Genomic DNA, 19,179 nt, shown 5'->3' on the forward strand with positions numbered 1-19,179 from the left:
AAAAGCCACGGCGCCCACAGCAGGCGGCCTCCGGCACTACAGTACGAAGGCCACGGCGCCCTCAGCAGGCCCCACCGGCATTACAGGATGAAGGCCACGGCGCCCCCAGCAGGCGGCCTCCGGCACTGCAGGACGAAGGCCACAGCGCCCTCAACAGGCGGCCGCCGACACTGCAGGGCAAAAGCCACGGTGCCCTCAGCAGGCGGCCTCCGGAACTACAGTATAAAGGCCACGGCGCCCTCAGCAGGCGGCCACCGGCACTGCAGGGCAAAGGCCATGGCGCCCTCAGCAGGCGGCCTCCGGCATTGCATCATCATCAATCGTATTTATTGAGCGCTTACTGTGTGCAGAGCACTGTACTAAGCGCTTGGGAAGTATAAGTTGGCAACATATAGAGACAATCCCTACCCAATAGTGGGCTCACAGTCTAAAAGGGGGAGACAGAGAACAAAACCAAACATGCTAACAAAATAAAATAAATAGAATAGATATGTACAAGTAAAATAGAGTAATAAATATGTACAAACATATATACATATATACAGGTGCTGTGGGGAAGGGAAGGAGGTAAGATGGGGGGGATGGAGAGGGGGACGAGGGGGAAGGCCGAAGGCCACGGCGCCCTCAGCAGGCGGCCACTGGCATTACAGGACAAAGGCCACGGCGCTCTCAGCAGGCCCCACCGGCATTACAGGAGGAAGGCCACGGCGCCCTCAGCAGGCGGCCACCGGCATTGCAGGACGAAGGCCACAGCGCCCTCAGCAGACGGCCTCCGGCATTGCAGGACGAAGGCCACAGCGCCCTCAGCAGGCGGCCTCCGGCATTGCAGGGAGAAGGCCACGGCACCCTCAGCAGGCGGCCGCCGGCATTACAGGACGAAGGCCACAGCGCCATCTGCAGGCGGCCGCTGGCACTGCAGGGCAAAAGCCACGGCGCCCTCATCAGGCGGCCTCCGGCACTACAGTACGAAGGCCACGGCGCCCTCAGCAGGCGGCCGCCGGCATTGCAGGACGAAGGCCACGGCGCCCTCAGCAGGCGGCCTCCGGCACTACAGTACGAAGGCCACGGTGCCCTCAGCAGGTGGCCGCCGGCATTGCAGGACGAAGGCCACAGGGCCCACAACAGGCGGCACTGCAGGGCAAAAGCCACGGCGCCCTCAGCAGGCGGCCGCCGGCACTGCAGGGAAAAAGCCACGGCGCCCTCAGCAGGCGGCCTCTGGCACTACAGTATGAAGGCCACGGCGCCCTCAGCAGGCGGCCGCCGGCACTGCAGGACAAAGGCCACGGCGCCCTCAGCAGGCGGCCGCCGGCATTGCAGGACGAAGGCCACAGCGCCCTCAGCAGGCAGCCGCCGGCATTGCAGGATGAAGACCACGGCGCCCTCAGCAGGCGGCCACCGGCACTGCAGGGCATAGGCCACGGCGACCTCAGCAGGCGGCCACCGGCACTGCAGGGAAAAAGCCACGGCGCCCTCAGCGGGCAGCCTCTGGCACTACAGTACGAAGGCCACGGCGCCTTCAGCAGGCGGCAGCCAGCACTGCAGGACAAAGGCCACGGTGCCCTCAGCAGGTGGCTGCCGGCATTGCAGGACGAAGGCCACGGCGCCCTCAGCAGGCGGCCTCCGGCACTACAGTACGAAGGCCACGGTGCCCTCAGCAGGTGGCCGCCGGCATTGCAGGACGAAGGCCACAGGGCCCACAACAGGCGGCACTGCAGGGCAAAAGCCACGGCGCCCTCAGCAGGCGGCCGCCGGCACTGCAGGGAAAAAGCCACGGCGCCCTCAGCAGGAGGCCTCTGGCACTACAGTATGAAGGCCACGGCGCCCTCAGCAGGCGGCCGCCGGCACTGCAGGACAAAGGCCACGGCGCCCTCAGCAGGCGGCCGCCGGCATTGCAGGACGAAGGCCACAGCGCCCTCAGAAGGCGGCCGCCGGCATTGCAGGATGAAGACCACGGCGCCCTCAGCAGGCGGCCACCGGCACTGCAGGGCATAGGCCACGGCGACCTCAGCAGGCGGCCACCGGCACTGCAGGGCATAGGCCACGGCAACCTCAGCAGGCGGCCACTGGCACTGCAGGGAAAAAGCCACGGCGCCCTCAGCGGGCAGCCTCTGGCACTACAGTACGAAGGCCACGGCGCCTTCAGCAGGCGGCAGCCAGCACTGCAGGACAAAGGCCACGGCGCCCTCAGCAGGCGGCCACAGGCATTGCAGGATGAAGGCCACAGCGCCCTCAACAGGCGGCTGCCGGCACTGCAGGGCAAAGGCCACGGCACCCTCAGCAGGCGGCCTCCGGCACTACAGTACAAAGGCCACGGCGCCCTCAGCAGGCCCCACCGGCATTACAGGATGAAGGCCACGGCGCCCTCAGCAGGCAGCCTCCGGCACTGCAGGATGAAGGCCACAGCGCCCTCAACAGGCGGCCACCAACACTGCAGGGCAAAAGCCACGGTGCCCTCAGCAGGCGGCCTCCGGAACTACAGTATAAAGGCCACGGCGCCCTCAGCAGGCGGCCGCCGGCACTGCATGGCAAAGGCCACGGCGCTCTCAGCAGGCGGCCTCCGGCATTGCATCATCATCAATCGTATTTATTGAGCGCTTACTGTGTGCAGAGCACTGTACTAAGCGCTTGGGTAGTACAAGTTGGCAAATTATAGAGACAGTCCCTACCCAATAGTGGGCTCACAGTCTAAAAGGGGGAGACAGAGAACAAAACCAAACATGCTAACAAAATAAAATAAATAGAATAGATATGTACAAGTAAAATAAATAGAGTAATAAATATGTACAAACATATATACATATATACAGGTGCTGTGGGGAAGGGAAGGAGGTAAGATGGGGATGATGGAGAGGGGGACGAGGGGGAAGGACGAAGGCCACGGCGCCCTCAGCAGGCGGCCACCGGCATTACAGGACAAAGGCCACGGCGCTCTCAGCAGGCCCCACCGGCATTACAGGAGGAAGGCCACGGCGCCCTCAGCAGGCGGCCACCGGCATTGCAGGACGAAGGCCACAGCGCCCTCAGCAGGCGGCCTCCGGCATTGCAGGACGAAGGCCACGGCGCCCTCAGCAGGCGGCCTCCGGCATTGCAGGGAGAAGGCCACGGCGCCCTCAGCAGGCGGCCTCCGGCATTGCAGGGAGGAAGCCACGGCGCCCTCAGCAGGCAGCCTCTGGCATTGCAGGGAGAAAGCCACGGCGCCCTCAGCAGGCGGCTTGAGGCATTACAGGATGAAGGCCACGGCGCCCTCAGCAGCCGGCTTCAGGAATTGCAGGACGAAGGCCGCAGCTCCCTCAGTAGGCGGCCTCCGACATTAAAGGAGGAATAATAATAATAATAATGGCATTGGTTAAGTGCTTACTATGTGCAAAGCTCTGTTCTAAGCGCCAGGGAGGTTACAAGGTGATCAGGTTGTCCCATGGGGGGCTCACAGTCTTCATCTCCATTTTACAGATGAGGTAACTGAGGCCCAGAGAAGTACTTGTATATATGTATATATGTTTGTACATATTTATTACTCTATTTATTTATTTTACTTGTACATATCTATTCTATTTATTTTATTTTGTTAATATGTTTGGTTTTGTTCTCTGTCTCCCCCTTCAAGACTGAGCCCACTGTTGGTTAGGAACTGTCTCTATATGTTGCCAACTTGTACTTCCCAAGCGCCTAGTACAGTGCTCTGCACACAGTAAGTGCTCAATAAATACGATTGATTGATTGATAGCTTGATAATCAATCAGTGGTATTTATTGAGTGTTTAGTACATGCAGAGCACTATACTAAGTGCTTGGGAGAGTACGACAGAATTAGCCAGGCATGGTGATTATCCTTAGAGAATTCACTGGGAGGCCGATAAGCAGAAACCATAATGAACCATCACCCAGGGTTCCGTGGGGTGTTGAGCTGAGAGGAATCAATCCTCCCTGCCCTCTTTGGAGTGGCAGATTTCAGGGCTCAGGTTTAAGTAGCTGTAAAACTACGAATCCATATTGTCCAGACATAGAAATGAATCTCCACAAACTGTAGATCAAGGCAACGTGGCCTAGTCAGCACTTAGAACAGTGCTTCGCACATAGTAAGCGCTTAAGAAATGCCATCATGATTATTATTATTATTAGTGGATAGAGCCCAGGCCTGGGAGACAGGAGGACCTGGGTTCTAGTCCCAGCTCCACCACTTGTCTGCTGTGTGACCTCGGGAAAGTCACTTCACTTCTCTGGGCTTCAGTTACCTCATCTGTAAAATGGGGATTAAGACTGTGATTCCCACATGGGACTTGGACTGCGTCCAACCTGATTTCTTTGTATCTACCCCAGTGCTTAGCTCTGGAACATAGTGAGTGCTAAACAAATACCATTAACCCCCCCCCCCCCGAAAAAAAACAGTAGGGCATACCAGATCGGGAATAACACCTTCACGTTCAGGATGTTGTCACATTGCTCTGCACACAGTCAGCACTTAATAAATGCGATTGATTGAATGAATGAATGAATCTAAGGGAACGTGTACCATGAGAAGCAGCATGCAGTAGTGGCTGGAGTAGTGGCTAGATCATGGGTCATGGGTTCTAATCCTGTCTCTGCCACTTGTCTGCTGTGTGACCTTGGGCAAGTCACTTCACATCTCTGGGCCTCGATTCCCTCATCTGTAAAATGAGGATTAAGACAGCCCCAAGTGGGACAGGGACTATGTCCAACCCGATTTGCTTGTATCCACCCCAGTGCTTTGTACAGTGTCTGACACATAGTAAGCGCTTAACAAATACCATAATTATCATTTTTCATTCATTCAATAGTATTTATTGAGCACTGACTGTGTGCAGAGCACTGTACTAAGCGCTTGGGGGAGTACATTATTATTACCAACTCCGTTATATTGTCGTATCGTCCTCTCCCGAGCACTTGGTACTGTGCTCTACACAAAGTAAGTGCTCAATAAATGTGATTGGTTGGCTGATAAAGGCATAAGTAGATCAGTAAGACTTGTTTGCTACTGGTTGTGGGAAAGAAACCCTCGCTCGAAAGCCATGCCACCCCTAAATCACCTGCAATGGCAGACGAAAAATGAGAGTGGTTTCACAGAAGGGTTGGATGCCTGGGGCTTCATTGGCCATTTTGGGTTCTAGGGTCATGGTAGGGAGATAGTCAAGATGGTGAGGAAACAAAAGGTTAATATTATATATAGTAAGTCTGTTCACTTAATGTTAATCATTATTCAAAAGAAGTGCTTTTGAGTTATTTTTCATTAAAATTGTAAATGACACACAGACTTTCCATTTTCTTTCTGGAGGAACAGATGAAAAACATAGATCTGATAGTCTACCACCATTAACACAACTGAATGGCCTTAATTTCTCAATAGGATCATTCAATATTCATTTTTTAATTTCTGCATTTACACATAATATCTCTCTAGAGACCCTTAACAGATTCTACTGCTGCAGTTTTAATGAGAACTATCAAAGGTTACTATGAGATGATGATCTATACTTAATTCATAGATTTCCCCAGACATTTGTGCAATTCAGAGCTGTTTAGAGTCTTTTCGTTTTTTATTGTCTTGAAACATTCATCCCAATTTGAACTGGATCTTTAATCATTATTAGCATAACCCTTTCATTCTGAAGTTAGCGTGTGAAAATTTGAATGAACAAAATTATGGTCTCTTGGGAATTTAGCAACTTTTCATATGACAAAATATTGAAAAATTCCCCATATCGTACATAAATTCAGAATAAATCACAATACAGGCGATTTTGTTGAAACAGCCAAGAGTGATTATTTTTCCTCCCTGAAAATCTTTTACATTATGCAATTGCTTTTTTTTCTCATCAAGAAATAGTCAATTTAGTCCCAGTGAATAAATTCAGACCCTCCCCTTGAACATTGACTGATACAAATGCAAATCACAGATTTCTGGATTGGGAAGGGAATCAAAAATTGTGATATTTGTTCAGTGCTATGTGCCAAGCACTGTACTAAGTAATGGGGTATATACAATACAATCAGATGGAACACTAAGTAGAAGGGCGAATCAATCACTCAATCAATGATATTTATTGAACGCTTACTGTTTGCAGAGCACTGTACTAAGCATTTGGAAGAGTACAATATAACAGAGGGGGTAGAAATGTTTTCTGCCCACAAGGAGCTTGCAGTTTAGAGGACTGTAAGGGAGAACAAGTATTGAATCTCCATTTTACAGATGAGGAAATTGAGGCCCAGAAAGTTGTCACACAGCAGACGGGTGGCAGAGCTGGGATTAGAACCCAGGTCTCCCAATTCCCAGAATTGCTCTTTCCACTAGGCCCCACTGCTTCTTGAGAGGAGATTATTTGGTCCAGGTTGATACCTCTGGGCTGATGAAGGAGTAAACCTTTTGAAATTTTGCTTGTTTATTTTTTACACTCGAGGCAGAGATTGCAGGCTTCTCTCAGTTGCCTGTTCTGGTGCTTTACCCGTCCGATAGCTCCTTAGAAGAATTCAGTGGGTCTACCTTTCGGAGGCATTGTGAGAAGGCGCCAGGAGGACTATCCACTGTATTAGCTCCCTACCATGAGACAGATCAATCCACTGATCAAGCAATTTGATTGCCATTTATTGAGTACTTTGTGCAGAGCACAGTACAAAGCATACAGGAGAGGACAATGGAGTAAGATTTAGATTTGAGGGTCAGTGATCTCCTACTCATTCAGCTGCCCACCCACTCATCCACCCATCCATAATGGTACTATGGTATTTGTGAAGCGCTTACTACATTCTCCACGCTGGGTTAGATACAGCTTAATCAGGTTGGACACCGTCCGTGTCCCACATGAGGCTCATGGTTTAGTGGAATAAGCATGGTCTAGTGCATAGAGCGCTGACCTGGGAGTCAGAAGGACCTGGGTTCTAATCCTGACACTGCCACTTGTCTGTTGTGTGACCTTGGGTAAGTCACTTCACTTCTCTGGGCCTCAGTTCCTTCATCTGTAAAATGGGGATTAAGACTGTGAGCCTCACTCATTCATTCAATCATATTTATTGAGCGCTTACTGTGTGAAGAGCACAGTACTAAGCGCTTGTTTCATGTGAGACAAGGACTGCATCCAGCCTGATTAGCTTGTATCTACCCCACTGCTTAGTACAGTGCCTGCCACCTAGTAAGTGCTTAACGAATACCATAAAAAAATCGATATCAGATCCTACATGTGGGCGTATGGGTCTTTTCAGTCTTCCTCGCCCTTTTCATGCAGTTATTTTGCTAACCTTCAACACTTGAGACTGCAAAAATAGACTGGTCAGTAATCGTATCTTTTCTACTTTGGTGCCTCATTTGATCCCTTCCTTTTCAGGTATCTTTTGTAGAAATTCCCACTTTTCATAGTTTAGCCTTTCTTTTGTGAGGGAAAAGTGTAGTTTGGGGGTACTATCCCAGCTTCTCGCCACCCATTCCGGAAGCTTGATTTCATCATATGAGATGCCAATGCTGTTTCATTTGGAATCAAGCAATCAGTCAATAATACTGATTGAGCACTTATTCGATACAGAGTCACTACTGTGCTAAGTGCTTGGGGGCGTACGATAGAATGAGCAGAAACAATTCCCATCCTCAAAGAGTTGACAATCTCATAGAAGTTTGGAAGCTCTCTAAGAGTATCTCAGAAAGAATGAAGTTGGGGCAAGTTTTCATTTCCTTCTCCCTTCTGCCATGAAATGAACTGTGGCTTCTTCATATTTTATCCCAGGCATTCACACTTACTGGTTGTGGTCAGACACTAATCCATTATTTGAATCTCCACCTTTTCCCTCTGTAAAAACCAAAGGACAAATCACCGTCCCATCTATCTCGATAGCTGGATCTCATCCACTAGCAATCTGTACGAGGAGAATTCACCCAAGCCACTTGAAAGAGCAGCAGACAAATGTCATCCTCTGCCATCCAAATTGGTTTAATGCTACCCAATGAGGTGAGGAGAACATTATTCTCCCTGGCTAATGAATGACTCATTTGCATGGAACAGAGAACAGGGGCTTAATAAGTGACTGGAGGCATAAGTCCTGCTCGATTTTCAGTAGTACAGAGTTTGAGGCAATGAGAAACGGTTCCAAAATGAAATCACCCAGGCCACAGATGATCCATTCCGACGCAAGATCAGCACTTTAACTCTCATTTCCCACCATGTTCCCCAACCGATTTCCTTTGAAGTCAGTGGGAGCTCTGGGCATGGAAGATTTTCACTGGGGTCCAAGATACTGTGCAATCTGCTCTGCAACACACATACCACTGGAAACAAGACAGGAAGCCCAGGGCTGTAATGGGAGCTGACTAAAATCAATCGGAGGTTAAAAATGTCCCTTGGAACTCCTCAGAAGCAAGAATCGGAGGTTTAGTCACCATCATAGTCAATCAATCAATGCTGCTTATTGAGTGCTTAGTGGAAAGAGCACGGGCTTGGGAGTCAGAGGTCATGGGTTCTAATCCCAGCTCGGCCAGTGACTGGGCAAGTCACTTTACTTCTCTGGGCCTCAGTTACCTCATCTGTAAATGGGTATTAAGACTGTGAGCCCCACGTGGGACAACCTGATCACCTTGTATCCCCCCCAGTGCTTAGAACAGTTCTTCACACATAGTAAGCGCTTAACAAATGCCATTATTATTACCTGAGAATGCAACATTGTTGGCAGAAGCGTTCCCCAGCCACGAGGAGCCTGCAGTCTAGAGAGGGAGACAGACATTAATAGAAAAAAATAAATGACGGCCATGGACATAACTGCTGTGGAGCTGAAAGTGGGGTGAATAGTAAGGGCTTAAAGAGTACCAAACCAAGTGCAAGGACGATGCAGAAGGGAGAAGAAGTATCGAATGCTTTCTTCTTCAGGCTGTAAATTAGCTGGCTGGAAGGGCCGGCTTATTTATGAACGAGGCCATAAATATAATCGAATTTGGAGGCGCCGTTACTCAAATTCTGCCGAACGGCTATCTAGCAGAATATATAGTTCAGCTGAGTCTGCGTGAGATACAGTTTACCCTACGGCTATGGGAAAAATATCTACTCTTCACATGCGATTCCACAAGCTGTGAAGATATGTCACAACATTCAGTGTTTAGGGGGGAAATCGCACACGTTTCTTGCAAATGAGAACTGTCCAGATGGCACCTTCATCTTGCATGCCAGTCATTTGGCAAAAGAGGACGAGGCTGCTACTTTCTGTTCTTCTCTTCATTTATTATCTGTTTTGAACTCAGCTTTTCTCCTTGTGAAACATTGATTTCACCACTGAATTGCTTTCACTGGGTTGTTTCAGCCGTGGTGATTAGATCATTCAGAATTGATATTTCTTGGAAATTTCAGCTGCCCTATAGATTTCCCTTCATGCCCTCTATCTTTGTTCCTTTTCTGAACCTTGTCGCTTCTGGATTGATTCCATGGGCTGTCCATTCCCCTGGCTTCACAGGCTGTGTCATAGATTCAGTTACTTCGCTAGATTAGGATGGCCTGGATCTCCCGGAGGTTAGGGGTAAGTGATGGCTAAACAGTCGGTCGGAAGTTCCGAAGTTCCAACTGCCAGCTTTGGAGCGAGTCATCTTGAGGGAGAGGACACATAACATCTATCCAGTGGCCCCGGCTGTCAACACGGACATGGAAAGGGTTTGATTGTTCTTTCCCCTTTGTTAAAGAGTTGGTAAAGATGAGTGCTTTCCAACCTTTCCCGTTTTTGAGTTGGATTGTAACCTCCTTATATCTAGACTTGCTCTTGAGAAGCAGCGTGATGTAGTGGATAGAGCCTGGGCCTGAGAATCAGAAGGTCATGGGTTCTAATCCCGACTCTGCCACTTGTCTGCTGTGACCTTGGGCAAGTCACTTTACTTCTCTGGGCCTCAGTTCCCTCATCTGGAAAATGAGGATTGAGATGTGGGACAGGGACTGTGTCCAACCTGATTTGCTTGTATCAACCCCAGTGCTTAGTACAGTGCCTGGCACATAGTAAGTGCTTAACAAATGCCACAATTATTATTGTTATCATTATTAGACTGTAAGTTCCTGGTGGGCAGGCACCATGCTTCTGCTCTAGTCTCCCAAGTGCTCAGTGCAGTACTCAGCACTCAGTGAGGTGCTCAGCAGATGCCATTAATTGGTTGATTCGAATGGAGTTTACTCAGCAACCTGTTCCCTCTAGGAGCCCCTCCTTGAGGTGGGTGAAGAACCCAAATACCCAGGGAGGAGAATGTCACAATCTCAAGAGGTAGGTGTAAGCAGATAGCTTACCCCCCATTTTACGCATGAGGAAAATGAGGCAAGCTACTGTGGGAGATAGGCACTTATGAATTATTTAAAGATAGTGGGAGAAGGAGAAAAAACAAGGATATATGATAGCAAAATTATGTCAGTATTAGTAGTAGTAGATATCATGGGTTCAAATCCCAGCTCCACCACTTGTCTGCTGTGTGATCTTGGGCAAGTCACTTCACTTCTCTGTGCCTCAGTTACCTCATCTGTAATACGGGGATTAAGACTGTGAGCCCCATGTGGGATAGGGACTGTGTCTGATCTGATTAGCTTGTATCCACCCCAGAGCTTAGAACAGTGTTTGGCACATAGTAAGTGCTTAGCAAATACCACAAATATTAGAGTTATTAAATATGGGAGAAGGTCATCTGTAAAATGGGGATTAAGAGAGTGAGGCCTATGTGGAACCAGGACTGTGTCCAACCTGATTAACTTGTATGTACCCCAGCATTTAGAACAGCGCTTGGCACATAGCAAGTGCTTAACTAGTTTATTATTATTATCAAGTACCGCTGAGTTATTTCCAATTCATAGTGGCTCTGTGGATATACTTTCTCTAGAATGTCCTGTCCTCTGCCATGATCTGCAACCTCTCTAATGGTTCTTCCGTTATCATTATGTCCATCTAGCTGCCGGTCTGCCTCTTCCATGTTTTCCCTGGACTTTTCCTAGCATTAGTGTCTTCTCCGGATGATTAGTCCTCTGATTATGTGCCCAAAATATGCTAATCTAAGTCGAGTCATTTGGCTTTCCAAAGACCACTTTGGCTTTATTTGCTCCAAAATCCATTTGTTTGTTTTTCGGGCAGTCCGTCGTATTTGTAAAAGCCTCCTCCAACACCGTTTCAAAAAAATCGATGTTTTTTCTATCCAGTTTTTTCACTGTCCAGCTTCTGGATCCATCCATTGTCACTGGAAACACCATAAATCGACAATATGTATTTTTGTGGCAATTGTTACATCAGCACAGTTCATGACTTTTTTCAGGCTCTTCATAGCAAGTCTTCCTCAGTAAATTTGGCATACCATAATTATTATTATTAAATAGTAGTAACAGTAGTAGCATTGATTTAGCACCCACTGGGTGCAGTGCACTGTACTAGGCATTTGGGAAGTGCAGAATGACAGCACAACATGTTTCCTTTCCACAAGAAGCTTACAGTCTAATTGGGGGGAAAGACATAAGAAAACATAGAAGTGTAGTCTAATAATTTGGATGTCCAATTGAAAAAATAATTAAACAGAGCTCTAGTCCAGTAGGTGTGCAGAAATACATAAGTCTTAAAAATGGCGCTCAGGTCATTATATGAACCGGGGTGGCTTCCTGGAGGAAGAAGAAAGACTGATGGTCATTAGAAATATCATTATTATCATTATTATTATTATTATTATTATTATTATTATAAGACATCCCTGGGTGTGAGTTCTTTGGGGCAGAGGGAGGAGCAATGACACCTAGAAATGTGTTGGTGTAAATAATACTGCTCTTTTTCTTTTAGTTACAGATATTGCTTAGTTCTTATTCACCTACCCCATTGACCCTCTCCTCCTTCCCTTCTGCATCACGTAGGCACTTGGGAACCTACCCCCAATACTCACTGTCCCCCCACATCCACAGCACACATGGACATATCCTTAAACTCTGTGACTTCTCCTATTGGTAATGTATTTTAATATTTGTCTCCCCCACTAGAATTGAATTGTACTTTTCCCAGAGCTTAGCACAATGCTCCCCAAATAGGAAGTGCTAAATAAATACGATTCATTGATTTACTGAGCTCTATGGTATTGTACACCTCCTGAGAACTTAATATAGTGCTGTGTACACAGTAGGTCCTCAGAAAGTACCACTGATTGTAAATTATGTCTTCCTATCAAAGTCTGCATCCCCTTCTAGCTGTAAGTGCGTTTTGGGCAGGGAACATGTCTACCACCTCTGTTGTACTGCACTCTCCCAAGCACTTTGTACAGTGCTCTGCACCCAGTAGGTGTCCAATAAATATCATGGATTGATTGATTTTCATCTCTTCTTTCCTCATCCTATTACAGTAGACCTGCCATCTTACACCCACTGCTCTGTCTCCTCTCCCCACAAGTTTTCTGTCTTTATTTCACCCAGATGGTGTTTCTTTTCCTGTCTTAGATGAGAAGCCGACTATTTAAAAACACAGAGGAGAATGGATGGTGGTAGAGAGACAGCAGGATTGCTATTGTTTTTGCTTGATCCCTTAAACTGGCCTCACTCAGCTGTGTGTGGGGAAAAAAGAGGCCACTTCCCATGTCTCTACTTTTCAAAGAAACCTGACCAAAAAGATCCCTACTTCCCCATGAATTTCTTGAGACAGGCGATTTTCCTTTTTTGGTATTTGTTAAGTGGTTACCACGTGCCAGGCACTGTACTAAGTCCTGCGATAGATACAAGCTAATCAGCTTGGACACAGTCCATGTCCCAAGTGGGGCTCACAGTCTCAATCCCCATTTTACAGAAGAGGTAACTGAGGCTTTGACTCGCCCCAGGTCACACAGCAGACAAGTAGCGGAGCTGGGATTAGAAGCCAGATCCTCTAACTCCCAGGCCCGTGCTCTAGCCATTCAGGCCACACTGCTTCCTGATTTCCCTCTCATTACTGCTGCTTAATTCCTCTTCAAGTGGCTGGGCTTTTGCTTCAGCAGGGCCATATGTTAAGGGAAAGTATTAGCAATTTATTACTAAATCCACCTCTGATGTTCTGTGGGTGTGAAAGCCTCCCACTTCCAGTTTACTGACCTTACTTGGTTTCATGTCAACTCTAGTGGGGATCAAATATGAATTTCTGTGAGCATTCTCTCGACTGTAAGCTCATTGTGCACAGGGAATTTGTCTATTCTGTTCTATTGGTTTTTTGGACTCTTCCAAATGCTTAGTACAGTGCTCTGCCCACAGTAAGTGCACTCAGTAAGTATGATTTATTGATTGGTGGAAACAGCCTACATGAAAAGACCATTCTGCTCTTCAGTAGAAGATGGTATTCTGGGATAGAGTAATTTTTGCCGAAAGCTTTATCTCCATTTGGAGCCACGTTGGGCTAAATAATGGTTTTAAGCAGGTTTTAGAGGGAGGTGTACACACACACACACACACACACACACACACACACACCACCACCCCCCCCCCCCCCCCCCCCCCCCCCCGGCTTAGCTGTGGGCAGAGACTTGAGTTCTATACATGATACCGTTTAGTTTGGGAAGCACTGTGGCCAAGTGGAAAGAGCCTGAGCCTGGGAGTCAGAGGACCTGGGTTCTAATCATGACTCTGCCATTTGCTTGTTGACCTTAGATAAGTCACTTCACTGCTCTTTGCCTCCATTCCTTCATCTGGAAAATGGGGATTCCATGTCTGCTCTCCCTCCCTCTGAGACTGCAAGCCCCCTTGTGGGGCTGAGCCCCCTCTAGACTGTAAGCTCATTTTGGTCAAGGAATGTATCTGTTATATTTTTATACTGTACTCTCCCAAGCACATAGTACAGTGCTCTGCACACAATAAGCACTCAGTAAATACTTCAGCTTCCCAGCAAGATCAAGCTGGCCAGGGTTCCGGGCAATCTGGACTGGACAGGGGATCTAGAGGAAACTGTGAAAACTCTCACTGGAGCCAGGGGGAGGAATCCTAGAGAAACTTCCCATTGGGACAAAGCGATAATCATCCCTTTACAAATACTCTTCTGGCTAAACAATCATCATTCTCCAAAGAGATCTTTCCAAAGCCAAGGACATATTATTCACAGGGAGTTATGAGAGAGGGTGGGGATTGGGTTCTCGAAAACTCTCATTTCATGGGAAAATCATGCGAGAATAACTGGTGATTTTATGGGAATGAATGGGTTGGGTGGTCCGGAATGCCTCACGACTGACATTTTTCGATAAAAATACTGATATTACTGCCAGCAGAACTCTTGACATCCTTGCCACTCCTTGTGACTTAAATGAAATCAATACTGCCAAATGGCAATTTGCAAAGCCTTCAAAGTCTTATTGAAGGTACATCTCCACCAAGAGGCCTTTACTGACTAAGCCTTCATTTCCTCTTCTCCCACCCTTGCACTTGGATTTGCTCCCTTTATTTGCCCCTCGCTCAACCCCACAGCACTTATGTATATAGCCGTTATTCATTTATTTATATTTCTGTCCGTCTCCCCCTCTAGACTGTAAACCCGTTGTGGGCAGGGAACGTGTCTACCAACTCTGTTGTACTCTCCCAAGTGTTTAATACAGTGCTCTGCATACAGCAAGCACTCAGTAAATAGGATTGATTTTGATTGCTCGATTGATTACAAACGCCAAGTCCTGAACGGTACAGTAATAATAATAATATAATATTTGTTAAGCACTTACTACGTGCCAGCCCCTGAGCTAAGCACTGAGGTGGATACACGCAAATCAGGTTGGACGCAGTCCCTGTCTCCCGTATGGGGCTCACATTCTTCTCCCCATTGTACAGATGAGGTAACTGAGGCACAGAGAAGTTAAGTGACTTGCCCAAGGTTACACAGCAGACAAGCGGTGGATTAGAACCCATGATCTTCTGACTCCCAGGCCCATGCTCTATCCACTATACCGTGCTGCTACCTCAGTAAAGTCTGAGGTAAAGGTGGGAAAGCCTATCAGTTGTCCACCTTGATCAATTGGATCAGGGTCTGTGGTTGTGGCTATATGATAAACAGTCCCTTCCAGATCGTATGCTCGTCAAGATTAATCCTTGCTGCCTTGTTGAATTTACTACCCACCGTGTCTGGTATTGAACCTGTTCACTCCTCTTTGTGTCACAATCTTCTCCAAACCTCTGTTCTGAGTTGCCCCATTTCTGATAGCTGTACCTCAAGGTGATCTACTGTTCCCTGCTGTCTCTCAAATATTTCCAGCTAGCTGCATTATTTGAGCTTTAGTTTTATTTAATCTTTAAAACATTTCTTCAGACTTCCCTGTCTATTATTGCCCAATTTTTATTCATCCTATAACTGTTGCTTGGGTATCCTACTACCCTCTTGATTATAAACTCCTTGGGGGCAGGGAGCTTGTCTACTAACTACACTGTATCATTGTCAATGGTATTTATTGAGCACTTATTCTGTGCAGAGCAGTGTACTAAGTGCTTGGGAGAGTACAATACAACAGTGTCAGCAGTCCCTGCCCACAACGAGTTTCCAGTCTAAGCTCACTTTCCCAAGTGCATAGTCCAGTGCTCAGCACACAGTAGATGCACGATTAAACCTATCACTTGATAGATGGTAAATGAAGTACCACTAGGGCAAGCTACATCTTGGTATTTGAAAACCTAGGCCACCCCTAGCCTCTTCACCAAAGACCTCCCACCCATCCAGGTAAAATAAAGCAGTATCAGCCAGCAAGCTGGGTCTGTAATTCAGAGCAAGCCGTGAAATCACTTCTGATGGAAAGACATCTAAACTACGGGATGAAATCTTGTTTCCTCCCCGTGTAAATCATTTCTTGATTCATGCATTCATTCCACTGTCGTTGCCTTACTAGGAAGTTCTCACGCTAATTGGTTTAACATGCTGGTTTTTAAACACTTTGATCCATCATGCAGAAGAGGATCATGGGAAAGATGTAATCCTTGAAGAATTTCAATGTCTCCTAATGGTGACTGCCCACCTTACTGTGCTTCATTATCAGAAGAAAAGGGTGAAATGGCTTCAAGGCTGGGAGTGTCACTGAGAAATGAGGGCAGGTCTGTGTTAAATCTTGTGTTACTCGATTCTCCTTAACACTTATGGGATTTATTAAGTGTCCAGCACTGGGGTCGATTACTATTATGATTTTGTTATTTGTTATGTGCTTACTATGTATCAAGCACTGTTCTAAGCACTGGGGTAGACACCAGTTAATTGAATTAGACACGGTCCCTGTCCCACAAGGGTTTCACAGTCTAAGTAGAAGGGAGAATGGATACTGAATCCTCATTTTACGGTTGAGGAAACTGAGGCCCAGTGAAGTGACTTGCCCAAGGTCAGACAGCAGGGAAGGGGCAGTGCAGGTATTACAACCCAGGTCTTCTGACTCCTAGGCCCGTGCTTTTCCCACTAGGCCACGCTTCTTTGATGCAAGATAGTCAAATTGGACCCAGTTCCTCTTCATAGTCTAAGGAGGGAGTGTGGGATTCTTATTCCCATTTGGCAGACAAGGAAAACTGATGCCCAGAGAGCTTAAGTGGCTTGGCCACAGTCACACAAGTCTCCCGACTCCGACTCCCTGCTCTTTCCACTAGGCCACACTGGCCTTGGTTTTGCCTACAGTCTCCGCCTGGGTCACTGATAGTACGATTCTATATTATTCTAACTAAAGCCAATTACCATTAATTTTGGGATACAGAAAAACACAAACTGATAAGTCTGATGGAGCAAAAATGTTCGGGATAAAAGAGAAAACAATTTGGGCAGAGTTAAACTTGCAGGTACATCCACCATGATAATATTCCCCATTTAAGAAGTCGCGGTACAGTTCTGTCATAATTTAGAAAGTTAACGAAAAACCGCTTGTGGTATAATTAAACAGCCAACTGACAACTAAATTCCCAAACAAATGTCTCGGTTATTCTCCATCCTCTCATACCATTTTTGGAAAAAATCTTTTTTAACAAACCTGTTGCCAGCTTGAAATTAGCTTTCTTGGTTGAAATTAGCTTTCTTTGTCTAAATTTGCAATTGGAATCCATCCAATTGAACAATAGATTGCCTGGAATTAACTTAATTGAACTTTTCAAGCTAAACAGGAGAAGTTGTGGATGAGGGAAGAGTAAAAGCAACATGACTCGATGCAAACTCAGAAAAAGCCACAAAGAATTTCCCTCTGGCCACGTTTTGGTGTCGCCAGTTCACTTGGTGTATGTGGGAAGAGGCAGAGGAAACGCCGGAGGAGAGATCTCAAAATTAAAAAAAATAATAATTATAAAATGAGCGCCTTAGCAGACATCAAGAAAAGTAGGATAGACTACCAAGAGGGTAAATCCTCCTAATGCTGCAATAACTTTATTCCCCCTTGGTTGATACCACATGGCAATGTGTCCCTAGGTTAACATCAACCACCTTAATGTGACAAGAGAGAGGATTTTCATTGCATATATTGTAATACCGCACCATAAAAGTAGCAGAGAAGTATTTGTTTCCTGTTTGTAGAGTACAGTGCAATAAAGGAGATTCCTGAAAGAAGTACTGTACTGCTGCTTCTACTGATTGGCAGTAAGGTTTCCAAGGACCTGGTGTCCTGTTTTTCCACAAAATGGGTCCCAACAACTTGACAGCAATATGAGGCGAGAACAATGTAAGATGACAGATGACAGTGTAAAGACTACCTGGGGGAATTGGGCACTTTGGCAGCCATGGAAGTGTGACGGCTTGTGTGTGACCTTGGGCAAGTCACTTAATTTTTTCAGTCCCTTAGTCCTCCTGTTCGCCCTCCTACTTAGACTGTGAGCCTCATGTGGGACGGGGGCTGGGTCCAACCTAATTCACTTGTATCTACCCCAGTGTTTAGAACATTGCTTGACACATAGTAAGTGCTTAACAAATACATAAAAAAAGCACTTCCATTACCACAGTGGAAAAGTAGGCAGGACATTGAGAGATTAGGTTCATTAACAATCCCTTCCTACATTGAGAGCTCCTTGGGGGCAGGCATCATGTCTACCAAATCTGCTGTACACTCCCAAACACTTCGTACAGTGGGAGCTCAATAAAAATGGATTGATTTACTGTCTGGCTTTAGGAAATGCCAGACTTTTTTCAATGTGATTTGTTAAGCACTTACTATTTGCCAGGCACCATACTAAGCCCTGGAGTAGATAGAGGATAATCACATTCATTCATTCATTCATTCAATTGTATTTATTGAGCGCTTACTGTGTGCAGAGCACTATACTAAGCACTTGGGAAGTACAAGTTGGCAACATATAGAGACAGTCCCTACGCAACAATGGGCTCACAGTCTAGAAGGGGGAGACAGACAACAAAACAAAACATGTAGACAGGTGTAGACATTGGACATACTCCAAGTCCTGCATACATACATTTTGCCTTGTCTTATGCCATTGAGTCGTTTCCGACCCATAGTGACACCACAGACACATATCTCAGCGTGGCTCAGTGGAAAGAGCCCGGGCTTTGGAGTCAGAGGTCATGGGTTCGAATCCCGGCTCCACCATGTCTGCTGTGTGACCTTGGGCAAGTCACTTAACTTCTCTGAGCCTCAGTTCTCTCAACTGTAAAATGGGAATTAAGACTGTGAGCCCCACGTGGGACAACCTGATCACCTTGTATCCCCCCAGCCCTTAGAACAGTGCTTTGCACATAGTAAGCGCTTAACAAATGCCATCATTATTATATCTCCTAGAACATCCCACCTCCATCTGCAATCACTCTGGTAGTGGATCCATAGAGTTTTCTTGGTAAAAATCCAGAAGTGGTTTACCGTTGCCTCCTTCCATGCAGCAAACTTGAGTCTCCACCCTCGACTCTCTCCCATGCCTCTGCTGCCCAGCATGGGTGAGTTTTTACTTGTAGTAGATGGTCTTCCACTTGCTAGCCACTGCCCAAGCTAAGAATGGAATGGGTATGCATCTGCTTGACTCTCCCTCATGTAGCCGAGACTGGTAGACTACTGGAAACTCTCCAGGTGCGACCCTGAGAGGGGACATACAATTTACAGATGAGACAACTGAGGCATAGAGAAGTGAAGTGACTTAGGTTCTCACAGCAGACAAGTGGCGATGCTGGGATTAGAACAGGTAACGGAGACACAGAGGGTCAGGACACATAATTTGACTCCTGAATCGAGTGCACATATTTGAGATTAAGTGCCCTATGGTGTGGAAATCCATTTGAGAAGGTGTTTCTTGCCCGGAAAACTGTTGTGCAAATA

The 19,179-nt window shown here is 46.9% G+C and overlaps 1 non-coding gene across 1 annotated transcript; it reads right to left on the reverse strand.

Annotated features, from left to right (window-relative positions):
• Positions 1–18,813: 18,813 nt before the first annotated feature.
• LOC119920477 lies at positions 18,814–18,951 on the reverse strand. Its single transcript, XR_005448220.1, has one exon. It is a non-coding gene; the product is annotated as a small nucleolar RNA SNORA7 (small nucleolar RNA).
• Positions 18,952–19,179: the final 228 nt, after the last annotated feature.

The sequence above is a fragment of the Tachyglossus aculeatus genome, chromosome X1 (genome assembly GCF_015852505.1).
Source record: "Tachyglossus aculeatus isolate mTacAcu1 chromosome X1, mTacAcu1.pri, whole genome shotgun sequence".
NCBI lineage: Eukaryota > Metazoa > Chordata > Mammalia > Monotremata > Tachyglossidae > Tachyglossus > Tachyglossus aculeatus.